Source organism: Pseudophryne corroboree, chromosome 2, assembly GCF_028390025.1.
Source record: "Pseudophryne corroboree isolate aPseCor3 chromosome 2, aPseCor3.hap2, whole genome shotgun sequence".
Lineage (NCBI taxonomy): Eukaryota > Metazoa > Chordata > Amphibia > Anura > Myobatrachidae > Pseudophryne > Pseudophryne corroboree.
The window spans coordinates 1,054,184,680-1,054,205,431 of record NC_086445.1 but is presented as its reverse complement, the minus strand read 5'-3'; the positions used below and the strand labels follow the sequence as shown (position 1 = coordinate 1,054,205,431).

Genomic DNA, 20,752 nt, shown 5'->3' with positions numbered 1-20,752 from the left:
GTGTTATATATACAGTATTATTATATGGGGGCTCCCCGGTGTTATATAGTATTATAGGGCTGCACCCTGCTCTGAGGTGTCTCTGTGTTATATATACAGTATTATTATATGGGGGCTCCCCGGTGTTATATAGTATTATAGGGCTGCACCCTGCTCTGAGGGGTCTCTGTGTTATATATACAGTATTATTATATGGGGGCTCCCCGGTGTTATATAGTATTATAGGGCTGCACCCTGCTCTGAGGGGTCTCTGTGTTATATATACAGTATTATTATATTAAGCTCCCCGGTGTTATATAGTATTAGAGGGCTGCACCCTGCTCTGAGGGGTCTCTGTGTTATATATACAGTATTATTATATGGGGGCTCCCCGGTGTTATATAGTATTATAGGGCTGCACCCTGCTCTGAGGGGTCTCTGTGTTATATATACAGTATTATTATATGGGGGCTCCCCGGTGTTATATAGTATTATAGGTCTGCACCCTGCTCTGAGGGGTCTCTGTGTTATATATACAGTATTATTATATGGAGGCTCCCCGGTGTTATATAGTATTATAGGGCTGAACCCTGCTCTGAGGGGTCTCTGTGTTGTATATACAGTATTATTATATGGGGGCTCCCCGGTGTTATATAGTATTATAGGGCTGCACCCTGCTCTGAGGGGTCTCTGTGTTGTATATACAGTATTATTATATGGGGGCTCCCCGGTGTTATATAGTATTATAGGGCTGCACCCTGCTCTGAGGGGTCTCTGTGTTATATATACAGTATTATTATATGGGGGCTCCCCGGTGTTATATAGTATTATAGGGCTGCACCCTGCTCTGAGGGGTCTCTGTGTTATATATACAGTATTATTATATGGGGACTCCGCGGTGTTATATAGTATTATAGGGCTGCACCCTGCTCTGAGGGGTCTCTGTGTTATATATACAGTATTATTATATGGGGACTCCCCGGTGTTATATAGTATTATAGGGCTGCACACTGCTCTGAGGGGTCTCTGTGTTATATATACAGTATTATTATATGGGGGCTCCCCGGTGTTATATAGTATTATAGGGCTGCAGCCTGCTCTGAGGTGTCTCTGTGTTATATATACAGTATTATTATATGGGGGCTCCCCGGTGTTATATAGTATTATAGGGCTGCACCCTGCTCTGAGGGGTCTCTGTGTTATATATACAGTATTATTATATGGGCGCTCCCCGGTGTTATATAGTATTATAGGGCTGCACCCTGCTCTGAGGGGTCTCTGTGTGATATATACAGTATTATTATATGAGGGATCCCCGGTGTTATATAGTATTATAGGGCTGCACCCTGCTCTGAGGGGTCTCTGTGTTATATATACAGTATTATTATATGGGGGCTCCCCGGTGTTATATAGTATTATAGGGCTGCACACTGCTCTGAGGGGTCTCTGTGTTATATATACAGTATTATTATATGGGGGCTCCCCGGTGTTATATAGTATTATAGGGCTGCACCCTGCTCTGAGGGGTCTCTGTGTTATATATACAGTATTATTATATGGGGGCTCCCCGGTGTTATATAGTATTATAGGACTGCACCCTGCTCTGAGGGGTCTCTGTGTTATATATACAGTATTATTATATGGAGGCTCCTCTGTGTTATATAGTATTATAGGGCTGCACCCTGCTCTGAGGGGTCTCTGTGTTATATATACAGTATTATTATATGGGGGCTCCCCGGTGTTATATAGCATTATAGGGCTGCACACTGCTCTGAGGTGTCTCTGTGTTATATATACAGTATTATTATATAGGGGCTCCCCGGTGTTATATAGTATTATAGGGCTGCACCCTGCTCTGAGGGGTCTATGTGTGTTATATATACAGTATTATTATATGGAGGCGCCCCAGTGTTATATAGTATTATAGGGCTGCACCCTGCTCTGAGGGATCTCTGTGTTATATATACAGTATTATTATATGGGGGCGCCCCGGTGTTATATAGTATTATAGGACTGCACCCTGCTCTGAGGGATCTCTGTGTTATATATACAGTATTATTATATGGGGGCTCCACGGTGTTATATAGTATTATAGGGCTGCACCCTGCTCTGAGGGGTCTCTGTGTTATATATACAGTATTATTATATGGGGGCTCCCCGGTGTTATATAGTATTATAGGGCTGCACCCTGCTCTGAGAGGTCTCTGTGTTATATATACAGTATTATTATATGGGGGCTCCCCGGTGTTATACAGTATTATAGGGCTGCACCCTGCTCTGAGAGGTCTCTGTGTTATATATACAGTATTATTATATGGATTCTCCCCGGTGTTATATAGTATTATAGGGCTGCACCCTGCTCTGAGGGGTCTCTGTGTTATATATACAGTATTATTATATGGGGGCTCCCCGGTGTTATATAGTATTATAGGGCTGCACCCTGCTCTGAGGGGTCTCTGTGTTATATATACAGTATTATTATATGGGGGCTCCCCGGTGTAATATAGTATTATAGGGCTGCTCCCTGCTCTTAGGGCTCTCTGTGTTATATATACAGTATTATTATATGGGGGCTCCCCGGTGTTATATAGTATTATAGGGCTGCACCCTGCTCTGAGGGGTCTATGTGTGTTATATATACAGTATTATTATATGGAGGCGCCCCGGTGTTATATAGTATTATAGGGCTGCACCCTGCTCTGAGGGATCTCTGTGTTATATATATACAGTATTATTATATGGGGGCGCCCCGGTGTTATATAGTATTATAGGACTGCACCCTGCTCTGAGGGATCTCTGTGTTATATATACAGTATTATTATATGGGGGCTCCCCGGGGTTATATAGTATTATAGGGCTGCACCCTGCTCTGAGGGGTCTCTGTGTTATATATACAGTATTATTATATGGGGGCTCCCCGGTGTTATATAGTATTATAGGGCTGCACCCTGCTCTGAGGGGTCTATGTGTGTAATATATACAGTATTATTATATGGGGGCTCCCCGGTGTTATATAGTATTATAGGGCTGCACCCTGCTCTGAGGGGTCTCTGTGTTATATATACAGTATTATTATGTGGAGGCTCCCCGGTGTTATATAGTATTATATGCTGTGACAGGACGGTACCGTACGGAAGCACTCACCGCTTGCCGCGTCCCGTCGACTGCGCACAGACTGGAAGGTCAAGGACCACATAGGGGATTCCCGCTTACCGTCAGTAACCGCCTGTTACTGACTCCACCCACTGCGTTGTGGGCGGGTTCTTGCTGCCACCACCAAACTCCTAACCTGCCGTGGCGTTTGGAACCACGGTTCTGCTCTGTATGTGCCGACGCACTGCCTTACCACAGCTGTGTGGTGCTGACGAATCCCCACTAGCCACTTGCTAGGCCTCTACCGGTAGCTGGCAGAAGGCGGAGCTTGGAGACGTCAGGTGCTTCCCTGGACAGCCGGAGAACGGGGCTAGGTTTGGCCTAACCCTGTAGGTCACAAGATGAAGCAGTCTTGAGGCAAAGATGTTTATTGCTCAAATAACCTTTAAAAAGGCTCCTCCCTGTTGCTAGGGGCAACAGCATACAATCAAGATGTTTTCAGCAGAAGAAGATGTTACAACTACCACACTGGAGGCACGCAGGTCTCCTTTTTATGTCAGTTTTCCACACAGTACCACAGGTGGGTAAGCCCTCCCTGTCTTCTCCAACCAATCAGGTTATTTTACAAAATACCAATAAATTACATTTTACAAGGATATAAGTGCAATAAAACAATATCCTCCTTCCTGTCACCCAGACAACGTTTGGTATCAGATTAACATTCACTATTGATAAATTTATCACATATCTTCAAAATACAAATGTGTCTGGTCATTCCCATCTGCAGGCAATCTCAGTGTTTAAGATTACAACAGGAATGGCTACAATACAAACAAACGGTCTTCCTTCCTTTAACTTCCATTCAGGGATCGTATATCAAATCCAAGCCCATAAACCCAATGATTAGCATCTCTCTCTAAGGAACTTACACATCAAAAGGTATTGTCCTTCACACCTCACTGCTAGTACAGGGCCCTTAGCATGCCCCTTCCTATTTCCAGAGGATAAGAGATGCGTATTCAGACAGCTATAGTAACTGCATTTTTCCTTTAAATATACACCAAGCCTGTCTTGAATATAAAATAGATACAGTTAAACATGCATTCCTGCAATAGTGCACAGAGCACTACATATGACATGTTAAAAGTAAAACACATAATTAAACAAACTTTTAAACAGTCCGTAACATGGCGCCGGGCACGAGGGTTAACCCCTTCAGTGCCGCAGACGCCATTACACGTGTGGCTGGCTAGTCTCTCCGGCCACATTCCTCCCCCCCCATTCAAGCGGGTCAACCAGGGACCCATGTCCCAACGATTTGGGTCCTGGTCCCGCAGTCCGTTGGGGTGAAGGGGACGCTACCTGGGATGTGTAGGCTCTGGCCTAGACAGTTCATCCATAGTGCAGTGGGCCTCTCTTCGTGGGTGCACAATGTTCAAATAGTCCACCTGAAGTCCAAGTTCAAGGCTCCACCACAAAAGTCTGTCCAATTCCCCCAAGGTAGGTTGCAGCCACCTAACAGGTAGGTGGTAAGTCACCACGGTGGGGGGCCGGTTACAAACAAGTGCCACCCAAGGTGTCCCAATTGTGGCATACCCCACCTCCCACAATAGCAGTTTCCTGCTCAAACAGACCACAGGGTGCTCCTGCCCATATGGCTCTTTCTGGCTCGGTACAGCTCCCAGTCCATGCAGTGGCGCAATAGTTCGTAACACACAGTCCTGGTCAAGAATGTGCGCCATCAGCACTGGAGCGGGTACCCGAGCCTCCTTCAATGATTGGAATGCCAACTCGCAAGCGGGTGCAAAGTCCACTGACTTGGGAATGCCCTTCCTAGCCACCTCTGTCATACCTATCTGGCAACTGTCTGCCCTAACCGTCAGACCTGCCCTCCAATCCTCCACTGTCGACCTATGACTCGGGAAACCTACCCTGTCACCTAGGCCTACTCCTTCCTCCTCGTCCGCTACCTGTGCCACAGTGATGGCGGCCAGACCACCAGCCTCTGGATCCTGTGTGGCATCCACTACAGGGAGGCTGCGTGTCTTCCCCGATCTACTGCGCACAGGCAGGGGACCTGCTATGTCCACAGCAACTAGCTGCAAGGTTTCTCCTATGGGCAGAGGCCCAGAGACAACACAACCGCTGGAGTGCCCCGGCTGCCAACGCATGGCACCAGCCTTACAGTTGGTCTGGGCGTCATCCGACATTCCAGACCAGGGTAAGCTCTGTGTCAGGCACTTCAGGGTATGGTCTGTCTCCGGGTTACTGTCCAAAGGGGTTTCGCTGGCAACCGACACTGGTTGCGCAGGAACGTTCCCTGAGGGGACCAGTTGGACACATTCCCTATCTGGTCTATCCCCTCCCACTTTCCTGGCTACCCTGTACCTTAACCCTTCCCGCCAGGTCAACCTCCCCGCCCCAACCCTGTCAAGGCCGCTGCCAGAGTGGCGCCTCATGCCTTTCGGGGATGGGTCAGAGAGTTGAGCTTCCCTAAACTCCTGCCTGTGGCCCTCAATCTCTCCTAAATTGGGACACTCTACAGGGGGATCCAGGTGGGGACTACTAGGGTCAGTCTGGTAGGGGTCAGTCATGGAAAAGTCAGTGTGGTTTCTCATACTCACCGCCGGAGTTGGCAAACCACTTGGGTCAGGAGCATCATTGGGCACCCCACAGGATCACACGAGCTGGAACCGACATCCTCTGCGTTGCTAGTGGACGTGGGCATACCAGAGGCAAAAGGCATGCGGGGTCGATGTACTGATCTAGCCGCTGTGATCTTTTCCTCTGGGCTGGTTGATGCTGTGGTTGGCTGTGCTGGCAGTTGTCTAGCAGCTGTAGTCTTTTCCTCTGGGCTGGGCTGTGCTGGAGTAGCTGATGTCAATGGTGGTTTTGGAACTTGACTCCGGGGAATGGCGCCAACAAACATAGTGACGATCCCACCACCCAGATCATTTCCTAGGACCACATCAGTTGGGAGACCATCCATGACGGCAACTTCTCGCAACTCTGGTCCAGCTCCCCAGTCCAGGTAGACTCTTGCCATGGGAACCGCTTTTTCTGTTCCTTCTGCCAGGGTGACCGTGGCAGTGCGACCCTGCAATACTGCAGCAGGATCTATAAGGTGGGGGCTCACCACAGTGATTGAGGCCCCAGAGTCTCTTAGGCCTTCTCCCTGCAGGGGTCCCACGTGGACTGGCTGCAGGTGCCTCCACATGTTGTGTAGGGGCTGTTTGGCCATGCAGGTGACTCTCTCCGCAGAGTACACCTGTCTCTCGCCACACTCCATCGGACTGACTGGAGGGGGAACAGTCTCTGTAGGCTCATCTCCTCTCGTCAAACAAACGATCCGGGCTCCAGCACTCGGATTTGGGGCACGAGTCTGGGGTGCTTGGGATGCAGGACAGTTCATCCTCAGATGTCCGATTTTCCCACAGCCGTAGCACTTCTTCTCCAGTCGTGGCACCGATGATCTCTGATCAGTTGCAGGGACGCTGCGGTGCGGTTGCTGGCCAAGAGCACCAGGGTTGGAAGATGCTTGTCTTTGGGGGTGATGAGCTGAAGAGGGTGGTCCCCTTGGTGGTACAGTCTGTTGGAGCTGGCTGCTGGCGGGACGCTTCTGCCCCCGTGGCCGAATTGCCACATATTTGTCGGCTAATTGGGCAGCCATTTTTAAGCTGGGTGGCTCCCGATCTAGCACCCACTCCTTCACTTCTTGGGCGCACCTGCGGTAGAACTGCTCCCTGCAGATCAGGTCGATCAGTGCGTCCCATGTAGTGGCTTCCGAATCCTTCACCCACTTCACCACGTACTGCCGCAGCTGGGTGGCGAATTGCTCATGGGTGCTGCTAGGATTCTTAGGCAAGTCTCTGAATTTCTTCCTGTAAGACTCGGGAGTGATGAAGAATCGCTGGAGGAGGGCCTTCGCGACTTCGTCGTAGTTCCCACAGTCCTCCGTGGCCACTCCTCGATAGGCCTCCAAGGCCTCTCCATGCAGAGTGGGCACAAGGTGTCTCACCCACTCTGACTTGGGTAGATCGTGTAGTTTACAAGTCCTTTCAAAAACTTGCAAATGTCCATCAATGTCCCCATCACTGTCTGCAAACTTGGCAAACTGTATACGTCCTGATCTGTGTACAACAGCTGACAACGGCTCCCGGGGTACCACGGCCTGTGGTGCCCGCTCATCACGCCACATCTGGATGATGATCAAGCGCTCTTGCTCCGTTGCCCTTTCCCCCAATTCCGCTAGCCGATCTGCTAGGCTATCCGTACTGCCCCCGCTGGGACGTTGGGATCCTGGCCCTGCTAGGGATTGCTGGGAAACATTGCTGCTGTGAGAGTAGGCGGGGCTTGTGGTTCTCACCGGTTCCTTACGAAGGTCCACTGTTGGGCCGTCCTCTGCGATGCTGACGCCGTCAGTGCTTTCCACCTCCGCCCGATGAGACTCCTCCACGCTCCTGAGCGCCGCCTTCATGACGCTTCTGGACGCGTTGGAAGGGATATCCACACCCTTCCCCTGGCATACGATCTCCAGATCCTCCTTGGACATTCCGCTGAATTCCGCCATCTTGTGCGTTCTCCTGCGCTGCAGTTACTCCTCTCCTGAGTAACTCGGCTTCTCCAATCGAGTGATGAAAAGCCGCCTGGGAATATCCCACTGCTGCCACCAATTTCTGTGACAGGACGGTACCGTACGGAAGCACTCACCGCTTGCCGCGTCCCGTCGACTGCGCACAGACTGGAAGGTCAAGCCGCACGAGGCCTGACCACATAGGGGATTCCCGCTTACCGTCAGTAACCGCCTGTTACTGACTCCACCCACTGCGTTGTGGGCGGGTTCTTGCTGCCACCACCAAACTCCTAACCTGCCGTGGCGTTTGGAACCACGGTTCTGCTCTGTATGTGCCGACGCACTGCCTTACCACAGCTGTGTGGTGCTGACGAATCCCCACTAGCCACTTGCTAGGCCTCTACCGGTAGCTGGCAGAAGGCGGAGCTTGGAGACGTCAGGTGCTTCCCTGGACAGCCGGAGAACGGGGCTAGGTTTGGCCTAACCCTGTAGGTCACAAGATGAAGCAGTCTTGAGGCAAAGATGTTTATTGCTCAAATAACCTTTAAAAAGGCTCCTCCCTGTTGCTAGGGGCAACAGCATACAATCAAGATGTTTTCAGCAGAAGAAGATGTTACAACTACCACACTGGAGGCACGCAGGTCTCCTTTTTATGTCAGTTTTCCACACAGTACCACAGGTGGGTAAGCCCTCCCTGTCTTCTCCAACCAATCAGGTTATTTTACAAAATACCAATAAATTACATTTTACAAGGATATAAGTGCAATAAAACAATATCCTCCTTCCTGTCACCCAGACAACGTTTGGTATCAGATTAACATTCACTATTGATAAATTTATCACATATCTTCAAAATACAAATGTGTCTGGTCATTCCCATCTGCAGGCAATCTCAGTGTTTAAGATTACAACAGGAATGGCTACAATACAAACAAACGGTCTTCCTTCCTTTAACTTCCATTCAGGGATCGTATATCAAATCCAAGCCCATAAACCCAATGATTAGCATCTCTCTCTAAGGAACTTACACATCAAAAGGTATTGTCCTTCACACCTCACTGCTAGTACAGGGCCCTTAGCATGCCCCTTCCTATTTCCAGAGGATAAGAGATGCGTATTCAGACAGCTATAGTAACTGCATTTTTCCTTTAAATATACACCAAGCCTGTCTTGAATATAAAATAGATACAGTTAAACATGCATTCCTGCAATAGTGCACAGAGCACTACATATGACATGTTAAAAGTAAAACACATAATTAAACAAACTTTTAAACAGTCCGTAACATGGCGCCGGGCACGAGGGTTAACCCCTTCAGTGCCGCAGACGCCATTACACGTGTGGCTGGCTAGTCTCTCCGGCCACATATGCTCTGAGGGGTCTCTGTGTTATATATACAGTATTAATATATGGGGGCTCCCTGGTGTTATATAGTATTATAGGGCTGCACCCTGCTCTGAGGGGTCTCTGTGTTATATATACAGTATTATTATATGGAGGCTCCCCGGTGTTATATAGTATTATAGGGCTGCACCCTGCTCTGAGGGGTCTCTGTGTTATATATACAGTATTATTATATGGGGGCTCCCCGGTGTTATATAGTATTATAGGGCTGCACCCTGCTCTGAGAGGTCTCTGTGTTATATATACAGTATTATTATATGGGGGCGCCCCGGTGTTATATAGTATTATAGGACTGCACCCTGCTCTGAGGGATCTCTGTGTTATATATACAGTATTATTATATGGGGGCTCCCCGGTGTTATATAGTATTATAGGGCTGCACCCTGCTCTGAGGGGTCTCTGTGTTATATATACAGTATTATTATATGGGGGCTCCCCGGTGTTATATAGTATTATATGCTCTGAGGGGTCTCTGTGTTATATATACAGTATTATTATATGGGGGCTCCCCGGTGTTATATAGTATTATAGGGCTGCACCCTGCTCTGAGGGGTCTCTGTGTTATATATACAGTATTATTATATGGGGGCTCCCCGGTGTTATATAGTATTATATGCTCTGAGGGGTCTCTGTGTTATATATACAGTATTATTATATGGGGGCTCCCCGGTGTTATATAGTATTATAGGGATGCACCCTGCTCTGAGGGGTCTCTGTGTTATATATACAGTATTATTATATGGGGGCTCCCCGGTGCTATATAGTATTATATGCTCTGAGGGGTCTCTGTGTTATATATACAGTATTATTATATGGGGGCTCCCCGGAGTTATATAGTATTATAGGGCTGCACCCTGCTCTGAGGGGTCTCTGTGTTATATATACAGTATTATTATATGGGGGCTCCCCGGTGTTATATAGTATTATATGCTCTGAGGGGTCTCTGTGTTATATATACAGTATTATTATATGGGGGCTCCCCGGTGTTATATAGTATTATAGGGCTGCACCCTGCTCTGAGGGGTCTCTGTGTTATATATACAGTATTATTATATGGGGGCTCCCCGGTGTTATATAGTATTATATGCTCTGAGGGGTCTCTGTGTTATATATACAGTATTATTATATGGGGGCTCCCCGGTGTTATATAGTATTATAGGGCTGCACCCTGCTCTGAGGGGTCTCTGTGTTATATATACAGTATTATTATATGGGGGCTCCCCGGTGTTATATAGTATTATATGCTCTGAGGGGTCTCTGTGTTATATATACAGTATTATTATATGGGGGCTCCCCGGTGTTATATAGTATTATAGGGCTGCACCCTGCTCTGAGGGGTCTCTGTGTTATATATACAGTATTATTATATGGGGCTCCCCGGTGTTATATAGTATTATATGCTCTGAGGGGTCTCTGTGTTATATATACAGTATTATTATATGGGGGCTCCCCGGTGTTATATAGTATTATAGGGCTGCACCCTGCTCTGAGGGGTCTCTGTGTTATATATACAGTATTATTATATGGGGGCTCCCCGGTGTTATATAGTATTATATGCTATGAGGGGTCTCTGTGTTATATATACAGTATTATTATATGGGGGCTCCCCGGTGTTATATAGTATTATATGCTATGAGGGGTCTCTGTGTTATATATACAGTATTATTATATGGGGGCTCCCCGGTGTTATATAGTATTATAGGGCTGCACACTGCTCTGAGGGGTCTCTGTGTTATATATACAGTATTATTATATGGGGGCTCCCCGGTGTTATATAGTATTATATGCTCTGAGGGGTCTCTGTGTTATATATACAGTATTATTATATGGGGGCTCCCCGGTGTTATATAGTATTATATGCTCTGAGGGGTCTCTGTGTTATATATACAGTATTATTATATGGGGCTCCCCGGTGTCATATAGTATTATATGCTCTGAGGAATCTGTTATATAGATGTATATATTGGGCTCCTAAGGGTAATATAAGAGTACTGTATAGGGGTAGTATATAAGAGATATGACGTCACTGCCCGCAGCCCGCTCCCCTGAGGTAACATACATATATATGTGTTATGAGTGCGGGTGGGGTGCGCGGGGCTGTAGTGGGGGAGAACTACATCTCCCGGCAGACAATGCGGCAGACAGCCAATTGGGTCGCAGCCATAAGGTGACAGTCAGCTGATGAGGTAGGCGTGGATTGTGTTTAGACGGTACCATGTGAGTGGGCGTGGCTTTACGAGCAGAAGTTTTTGTGTTTTTATCAGTAGGCGTGGTTTACAAGTAGACAGCTGATTGGTGCGTTCCCCACGTGCGCCGTGCTCTTCCGGTTTAGGCCGGCGTCTGAGGGCGGGACTTCCGGCTATCTTGTGTCACTTGCACTTGGACCCTAGACTTGGAGGTGAGCAACGGAGGAGTGTAATTGTGCGGCGCGGGGGAGCGTACCGGGGGGTAGGAGGGGTGAGTGTGCCGGTGCGGTGCTGGGGGCGAGTACTGGGGGGTATGAGATAGGAGGGGTGATTGAATGAGTGTGGTATGTATGGAGGGCAGGATGACAGTGTGTGCCTGTGTGATGCTGGGGGGGGAGTAGGAGTAGTGAGTGTGATGCTGGGGGTGGGAGGAGTGAGTGTGATGCTGGGGGTAGGAGGAGTGAGTGTGAGGAGGAGTGAGTGTGATGCTGGGGGGCAGGTGGAGTGAGTGTGGTGCTGGAGGGGGGTAGGTGGAGTGAGTGCGGTGCTGGAGGGGGGTAGGTGGAGTGAGTGCGCCTGTGTGATGCTGGGGGGGTAAGAGGAGTGAGTGCGCCTGTGTTATGCTGGGGGGGTAAGAGGAGTGAGTGCGCCAGTGTGGTGCTGGAGGGGGTGTTAGGAGGAGTGAGTGCATTGCTGGGGGGGTGGGGTGGGGGTGGGAAGGAGGAGTGAGTGCGGCGCTGGGGGGGGGCTAGTAGGAGTGAGTGCGGTGCTGGGGGGTAGGAGGGGTGAGTGTGAGTGCGCCTGTGTGATGCTGGGGGGGTAGGAGGAGTGAGTGCGGTGCTGGGGGGTGGTGGTGTGAGTGCGGTGCTGGGGGTGGTGGTGTGAGTGAGTGCGATGCTGGGGGGTAGGAGGAGTGAGTGCGATGCTGGGGGGTAGGAGGAGTGAGTGCGATGCTGGGGGGGTTGGCTAGGAGGAGTGAGTGCAGTACTTGGGGGGGGGGGGGGGGGGGGGTAGGAGGAGTGAGTGCAGTGCCGGAGGGTAGGAGGAGTGAGTGCGGTGCTTGGGGGGGGTGAAGGAGGAGTGAGTGCGGCGCTTGGGGGGGGGGGGTGAAGGAGGAGTGAGTGCGGCGCTTGGGGGGTGGGGTGAAGGAGGAGTGAGTGCGGTGCTGGGGGGGTGAAGGAGGAGTGAGTGCGGTGCTGGGGGGGTGAAGGAGGAGTGAGTGCGGTGCTGGGGGGGGGGGGCAGGTGGAGTGAGTGCGGTGCTGTAGGGGGCAGGTGGAGTGAGTGCGGTGCTGGGGGGGGGGGGCAGGTGGAGTGAGTGCGGTGCTGGGGGGGCAGGTGGAGTGAGTGCGGTGCTGGGGGAGGGGTAGGTGGAGTGAGTGCGGTGCTGGCTGGGGGGGTAGGTGCAGTGAGTGCGGTGCTTGGGGGGGGGGTGAAGGAGGAGAGAGTGCGGTGCTTGGGGGGGGTGAAGGAGGAGTGAGTGCGGTGCTTGGGGGGGTGGGGTGAAGGAGGAGTGAGTGCGGTGCTGGGGGGGGTGAAGGAGGAGTGAGTGCGGTGCTGGGGGGGTGAAGGAGGAGTGAGTGCGGTGCTGGGGGGGTGAAGGAGGAGTGAGTGCGGTGCTGGGGGGGGGGCAGGTGGAGTGAGTGCGGTGCTGGGGGGGGGGCAGGTGGAGTGAGTGCGGTGCTGGGGGGGGCAGGTGGAGTGAGTGCGGTGCTGGGGGGGGGGCAGGTGGAGTGAGTGCGGTGCTGGGGGGGGGGGCAGGTGGAGTGAGTGCGGTGCTGGGGGGGGCAGGTGGAGTGAGTGCGGTGCTGGGGGGGGCAGGTGGAGTGAGTGCGGTGCTGGGGGGGGGCAGGTGGAGTGAGTGCGGTGCTGGGGGGGGGGGCAGGTGGAGTGAGTGCGGTGCTGGGGGGGCAGGTGGAGTGAGTGCGGTGCTGGGGGAGGGGTAGGTGGAGTGAGTGCGGTGCTGGCTGGGGGGGTAGGTGCAGTGAGTGCGGTGCTTGGGGGGGGGGTGAAGGAGGAGAGAGTGCGGTGCTTGGGGGGGGTGAAGGAGGAGTGAGTGCGGTGCTTGGGGGGGTGGGGTGAAGGAGGAGAGTGCGGTGCTGGGGGGGGGTGAAGGAGGAGTGAGTGCGGTACTGGGGTGGGGCAGGTGGAGTGAGTGCGGTGCTGGGGGGGCAGGTGGAGTGAGTATGGTGCTGGGGGAGGGGTAGGTGGAGTGAGTGCGGTGCTGGGGGGGGGCAGGTGGAGTGAGTGCGGTGCTGGGGGGGGCAGGTGGAGTGAGTGCGGTGCTGGGGGGGGCAGGTGGAGTGAGTGCGGTGCTGGGGGGGCAGGTGGAGTGAGTATGGTGCTGGGGGAGGGGTAGGTGGAGTGAGTGCGGTGCTGGCTGGGGGGGTAGGTGGAGTGAGTGCCGTGCTGGCGGGGGGGGGGGGGGGAGGGGGGGTAGGCGGAGAGTGCGGTGCTGGGTGGGTAGGCGGAGTGAGTGCCGTGCTGGGGGGGGGGGGGGGGGTAGGCGGAGTGAGTGCGGTGCTGGGGGGTAAGCGGAGTGAGTGTGGTGCTGGGGGGGGGGTAGGCGGAGTGAGTGTGCCTGTGCAATGCTGGGGGTAGGAGTGAGTGCGGTGCTGGTGGGGTAGGAGTGTATGCCTGTGCGGTGCTGGTGGGGTAGGAGTGTATGCCTGTGCGATGCTGGGGGTAGGAGTGTATGCCTGTGCGATGCTGGGGGTAGGAGTGTATGCCTGTGCGATGCTGGGGGTAGGAGTGTATGCCTGTGCGATGCTGGGGGTAGGAGTGTATGTCTGTGCGATGCTGGGGGTAGGAGTGTATGTCTGTGCGATGCTGGGGGTAGGAGTGTATGTCTGTGCGATGCTGGGGGTAGGAGTGTATGTCTGTGCGATGCTGGGGGTAGGAGTGTATGTCTGTGCGATGCTGGGGGTAGGAGTGTATGTCTGTGCGATGCTAGGGGTAGGAGTGTATGTCTGTGTGATGCTGGGGGTAGGAGTGTATGTCTGTGTGATGCTGGGGGTAGGAGTGTATGTCTGTGTGATGCTGGGGGTAGGAGTGTATGTCTGTGTGATGCTGGGGGTAGGAGTGTATGCCTGTGCGATGCTGGGGGTAGGAGTGAGTGCCTGTGTGATGCTGGGGGTAGGAGTGTATGCCTGTGTGATGCTGGGGGTAGGAGTGAGTGCCTGTGCGATGCTGGGGGTAGGAGTGAGTGCCTGTGCGATGCTGGGGGTAGGAGTGCATGCCTGTGCGATGCTGGGGGTAGGAGTGCGTGCCTGTGCGATGCTGGGGGTAGGAGTGAGTGCCTGTGCGATGCTGGGGGTAGGAGTGAGTGCCTGTGCGATGCTGGGGGTAGGAGTGTATGCCTGTGCGATGCTGGGGGTAGGAGTGTATGCCTGTGCGATGCTGGGGGTAGGAGTGAGTGCCTGTGCGATGCTGGGGGTAGGAGTGAGTGCCTGTGCGATGCTGGGGGTAGGAGTGAGTGCGGTGCTGGTGGGGTAGGAGTGTATGTCTGTGCGATGCTGGGGATAGGAGTGTATGTCTGTGCGATGCTGGGGGTAGGAGTGTATGTCTGTGCGATGCTGGGGGTAGGAGTGTATGTCTGTGCGATGCTGGGGGTAGGAGTGTATGTCTGTGTGATGCTGGGGGTAGGAGTGAGTGCGATGCTGTGGGTAGGAGTGTATGCCTGTGCGATGCTGGGGGTAGGAGTGAGTGCCTGTGCGATGCTGGGGGTAGGAGTGAGTGCCTGTGCGATGCTGGGGGTAGGAGTGAGTGCCTGTGCGATGCTGGGGGTAGGAGTGAGTGAGTGAGTGCGGTGCTGGTGGGGTAGGAGTGTATGTCTGTGCGATGCTGGGGGTAGGAGTGTATGTCTGTGTGATGCTGGGGGTAGGAGTGTATGCCTGTGTGATGCTGGGGGTAGGAGTGTATGCCTGTGCGATGCTGGGGGTAGAAGTGTATGTCTGTGCGATGCTGGGGGTAGGAGTGTATGTCTGTGCGATGCTGGGGTTAGGAGTGTCTGCCTGTGCGATGCTGGGGGTAGGAGTGAGTGCGGTGCTGGTGGGGTAGGAGTGTATGTCTGTGCGATGCTGGGGGTAGGAGTGTATGCCTGTGCGATGCTGGGGGTAGGAGTGTATGCCTGTGCGATGCTGGGGGTAGGAGTGTATGCCTGTGCGATGCTGGGGGTAGGAGTGAGTGCGGTGCTGGTGGGGTAGGAGTGCATGCCTGTGCGATGCTGGGGGTAGGAGTGCATGCCTGTGCGATGCTGGGGGTAGGAGTGTATGCCTGTGTGATGCTGGGGGTAGGAGTGTATGTCTGTGCGATGCTGGGGGTAGGAGTGAGTGAGTGCGGTGCTGGGGGTAGGAGTGTATGCCTGTGCGATGCTGGGGGTAGGAGTGTATGTCTGTGCGATGCTGGGGGTAGGAGTGTATGCCTGTGTGATGCTGGGGGTAGGAGTGTATGTCTGTGCGATGCTGGGGGTAGGAGTGTATGCCTGTGCGATGCTGGGGGTAGGAGTGAGTGCGGTGCTGGTGGGGTAGGAGTGCATGCCTGTGCGATGCTGGGGGTAGGAGTGTATGCCTGTGCGATGCTGGGGGTAGGAGTGCATGCCTGTGCGATGCTGGGGGTAGGAGTGTATGCCTGTGCGATGCTGGGGGTAGGAGTGTATGCCTGTGTGATGCTGGGGGTAGGAGTGTATGCCTGTGTGATGCTGGGGGTAGGAGTGTATGCCTGTGTGATGCTGGGGGTAGGAGTGTGTGCCTGTGTGATGCTGGGGTAGGAGTGAGTGAGTGCGTTGCTGGGGGTAGGAGGATGAGTGTGCCTGTGTGATGCTGGGGTAGGAGTGAGTGAGTGCGTTGCTGGGGGTAGGAGGATGAGTGTGCCTGTGTGATGCTGGGGGTAGGAGTGCATGCCTGTGTGATGCTGGGGGTAGGAGTGTATGCCTGTGTGATGCTGGGGTAGGAGTGTATGCCTGTGTGATGCTGGGGGTAGGAGTGTATGTCTGTGCGATGCTGGGGGTAGGAGTGTATGCCTGTGTGATGCTGGGGGTAGGAGTGTATGCCTGTGTGATGCTGGGGGTAGGAGTGTATGCCTGTGTGATGCTGGGGTAGGAGTGAGTGAGTGCGTTGCTGGGGGTAGGAGGATGAGTGTGCCTGTGTGATGCTGGGGGTAGGAGTGTATGCCTGTGCGATGCTGGGGGTAGGAGTGTATGCCTGTGTGATGCTGGGGTAGGAGTGAGTGAGTGCGTTGCTGGGGGTAGGAGGATGAGTGCCTGTGTGATGCTGGGGGTAGGAGTGCATGCCTGTGTGATGCTGGGGGTAGGAGTGTATGCCTGTGTGATGCTGGGGGTAGGAGTGTATGCCTGTGTGATGCTGGGGGTAGGAGTGTATGCCTGTGTGATGCTGGGGGTAGGAGTGAGTGCAGTGCTGGGGGTAGGAGGATGAGTGTGCCTGTGTGATGCAGGGGGAGGGGGTAGGAGGATTGAGGGGTCTTACCTAGTTGATCGCTAGCTGCCGTTGTTCGCTGCGTAGCGATCAGTGAAATAAACGGCTAATTTGCGCATGCACCGCAATGCGCATACGCGTCATATGGGTATGAAGTCCATTGTGGTTTTGCACAGGTTCTAGCGACGATTCCAATCGCACAGCCGAACGCAAGGAGAGTGACAGGAAGTGGGAGTTTCTGGGTGGCAACTGACCGTTTTCTGGGAGTGTTTGGAGAAACGCAGGCGTGGCCGGGCGTTTGCTGGGCGGGTATCTGACATCATTACCGTGTCACTCGTCGCAGCAATCATCGCACAGGATAAGTAACTACAGCGCTGGTCTTGTTCTGCACAAAATGTGTTTGCTGCCGCGCGGCTGCACAGGCGTTCACATTCCTGCAAAGTGAAAATACACTCCCCGGTGGGCGGCGACTATGTGTTTTCACGGCTGCTAAAAGTAGCTAGCGAGCGATCAACTCGGAATGAGGGCCTGAGTGCGGTATGGGGGGGGTGGGGGGTAGGAGGAGTGAGTGTGCCTGTGCAATGCTGGGGGTAGGAGGAGTGAGTGTGGTGCTGGGGGGTAGGAGGAGTGAGTGTGGTGCTGGGGAGTAGGAGGAGTGAGTGTGGTGCTGGGGGGTAGGAGGAGTGAGTGTGGTGCTGGGGGGTAGGAGGAGTGAGTGTGCCTGTGCAATGCTGGGGGTAGGAGGAGTGAGTGTGGTGCTGGGGGGTAGGAGGAGTGAGTGTGGTGCTGGGGGGTAGGAGGAGTGAGTGTGCCTGTGCAATGCTGGGGCGTAGGAGGAATGAGTGTGGTGCTGGGGGGTAGGAGGAGTGAGTGTGGTGCTGGGGAGTAGGAGGAGTGAGTGTGGTGCTGGGGGGTAGGAGGAGTGAGTGTGGTGCTGGGGGGTAGGAGGAGTGAGTGTGCCTGTGCAATGCTGGGGAGTAGGAGGAGTGAGTGTGGTGCTGGGGGGTAGGAGGAGTGAGTGTGGTGCTGGGGAGTAGGAGGAATGAGTGTGGTGCTGGGGGGTAGGAGGAGTGAGTGTGCCTGTGCAATGCTGGGGAGTAGGAGGAGTGAGTGTGGTGCTGGGGCGTAGGAGGAATGAGTGTGGTGCTGGGGGGTAGGAGGAGTGAGTGTGGTGCTGGGGAGTAGGAGGAGTGAGTGTGGTGCTGGGGGGTAGGAGGAGTGAGTGTGGTGCTGGGGGGTAGGAGGAGTGAGTGTGCCTGTGCAATGCTGGGGGTAGGAGGAGTGAGTGTGGTGCTGGGGAGTAGGAGGAGTGAGTGTGCCTGTGCAATGCTGGGGGTAGGAGGAGTGAGTGTGGTGCTGGGGAGTAGGAGGAGTGAGTGTGGTGCTGGGGGGTAGGAGGAGTGAGTGTGGTGCTGGGGGGTAGGAGGAGTGAGTGTGCCTGTGCAATGCTGGGGAGTAGGAGGAGTGAGTGTGGTGCTGGGGGGTAGGAGGAGTGAGTGTGGTGCTGGGGAGTAGGAGGAATGAGTGTGGTGCTGGGGGGTAGGAGGAGTGAGTGTGGTGCTGGGGAGTAGGAGGAGTGAGTGTGGTGCTGGGGGGTAGGAGGAGTGAGTGTGGTGCTGGGGGGTAGGAGGAGTGAGTGTGCCTGTGCAATGCTGGGGAGTAGGAGGAGTGAGTGTGGTGCTGGGGAGTAGGAGGAGTGAGTGTGGTGCTGGGGAGTAGGAGGAGTGAGTGTGGTGCTGGGGGGTAGGAGGAGTGAGTGTGGTGCTGGGGGGTAGGAGGAGTGAGTGTGGTGCTGGGGGGTAGGAGGAGTGAGTGTGGTGCTGGGGGGTAGGAGGAGTGAGTGTGGTGCTGGGGGGTAGGAGGAGTGAGTGTGGTGCTGGGGGGTAGGAGGAGTGAGTGTGCCTGTGCAATGCTGGGGGTAGGAGGAGTGAGTGTGGTGCTGGGGAGTAGGAGGAGTGAGTGTGCCTGTGCAATGCTGGGGGTAGGAGGAGTGAGTGTGGTGCTGGGGAGTAGGAGGAGTGAGTGTGGTGCTGGGGGGTAGGAGGAGTGAGTGTGGTGCTGGGGGGTAGGAGGAGTGAGTGTGCCTGTGCAATGCTGGGGAGTAGGAGGAGTGAGTGTGGTGCTGGGGGGTAGGAGGAGTGAGTGTGGTGCTGGGGGTAGGAGGAGTGAGTGTGGTGCTGGGGGGTAGGAGGAGTGAGTGTGGTGCTGGGGGGTAGGAGGAGTTGAGTGTGCCTGTGCAATGCTGGGGGTAGGAGAAGTGAGTGTGGTGCTGGTGAGTGGGAGGAGTGAGTGTGCCTGTGCAATGCTGGGAGTAGGAGGAGCGAGTGTGCCTGTGCAATGCTGGGGGTATGAGGAGTGAGTGCGGTGCTGGTTGGGTATGAGGAGTGAGTGTGCCTGCGCAGTGAAAGAGGAGGATTGTGCGTGTTGAGTGTGGGGGGCGGGAGGAGGCGAGTTTGTGTGGGGGGCGGGAGGAGGCGAGTTTGTGTGGGGGGCGGGAGCAGGCGTGTTGGTGTGGAAGCGGAGATGGAGGTGGCTTGTGTTTGTGGCGGGGAGAGGTGGTGGCTTGTGTATTGGTGGGAGGCGGGGAGAGGTGGTGGCTTGTGTATTGGCGGGAGGCGGGGAGAGGTGGTGGCTTGTGTATTGGCGGGAGACGGGGAGAGGTAGTGGCTTGTGTATTGGCGGGAGACGGGGAGAGGTAGTGGCTTGTGTATTGGCGGGAGACGGGAAGAGGTGGCATATGTGAGTGGGGGATAGGAGAAGATGACAGGATGAAGGAGAAGGTATGCAGACACTAGTGAAGGTTATCACTAATGAAAATAAGATTTTAAACCTACCGGTAAATCTATTTCTCCTAGTCCGTAGAGGATGCTGGGGACTCCGTAAGGACCATGGGGTATAGACGGGCTCCGCAGGAGATGGGGCACCTAAAAAGAACTTTGACTATGGGTGTGCACTGGCTCCTCCCTCTATGCCCCTCCTCCAGACCTCAGTTAGAGAACTGTGCCCAGAGGAGATGGACAATACAAGGCAGGATTTAGAAATCCAAGGGCAAGATTCATACCAGCCCACACCAATCATACCATGTAACCTGGAACATACATAACCAGTTAACAGTATGAACAAACTACAGTAACGGTCCAAGACCAATTCCAACTGTAACATAACCCTTATGTAAGCAACAACTATATACAAGTCTTGCAGAGTTTCCGCACTGGGACGGGCGCCCAGCATCCTCTACGGACTAGATTTACCGGTAGGTTTAAAATCTTATTTCTCTAACGTCCTAGTGGATGCTGGGGACTCCGTAAGGACCATGGGGAATAGACGGGCTCCGCAGGAGACTGGGCACTCTAAAGAAAGATTTAGTACTACCTGGTGTGCACTGGCTCCTCCCTCTATGCCCCTTCTCCAGACCTCAGTTAGAATCTGTGCCCGGACAGAGCTGGGTGCATTTTAGTGAGCTCTCCTGAGCTTGCTAAAAAGAAAGTATTTTAGTTAGGTTTTTTATTTTCAGAGAGATCTGCTGGCAACAGACTCTCTGCTACGTGGGACTGAGGGGAGAGAAGCAAACCTACTAACTGCGGCTAGGTTGCGCTTCTTAGGCTACTGGACACCATTAGCTCCAGAGGGATCGAACACAGGTACCTAACCTTGATCGTCCATTCCCGGAGCCGCGCTGCCGTCCCCCTCGCAGAGCCAGAAGTACAGAAGCAGCAGAAGCATGAAGACATCGAAATCGGCGGCAGAAGACTCCTGTCTTCACTTAAGGTAACGCACAGCACGGCAGCTGTACGCCATTGCTCCCGCAGCACACCCGCACACTCCGGTCACTGTAGGGTGCAGGGCGCAGGGGGGGGCGCCCTGGGCAGCAATTAAGGTACCTTTTGGCAAAATAATACATATATCCAGTCAGGCACTGGATATATGTTCGAGCCCCCGCCATAGAAGCGGGACAGAAGCCCGCCGCTGAGGGGGCGGGGCCTTCTTCCTCCGCACACCAGCGCTATTTTCTTTTCACAGCTTCACTGGAAAGACGCTCCCCAGGCTCTCCCCTGCAGTATCCAGGTGCAAAAAGGGTAAAAAAGA

The 20,752-nt window shown here is 53.7% G+C and overlaps 1 protein-coding gene across 2 annotated transcripts in view; it reads left to right on the top strand.

Annotated features, from left to right (window-relative positions):
- Window positions 1-20,752, top strand: part of AGPAT3 (1-acylglycerol-3-phosphate O-acyltransferase 3) — a 262,014-nt gene that overhangs the window by 79,841 nt on the left and 161,421 nt on the right. Inside the window, exon 1 of one of the 2 annotated variants that reach the window (XM_063956905.1) lies at window positions 11,349-11,447. The exons of the other annotated variant lie outside the window; for it this stretch is intronic. The gene's annotated coding sequence lies outside the window, so the exon portion shown is untranslated. Of the gene's footprint in view, window positions 1-11,348; window positions 11,448-20,752 lie in introns of those variants that run through there. 2 annotated transcript variants of the gene reach the window in all.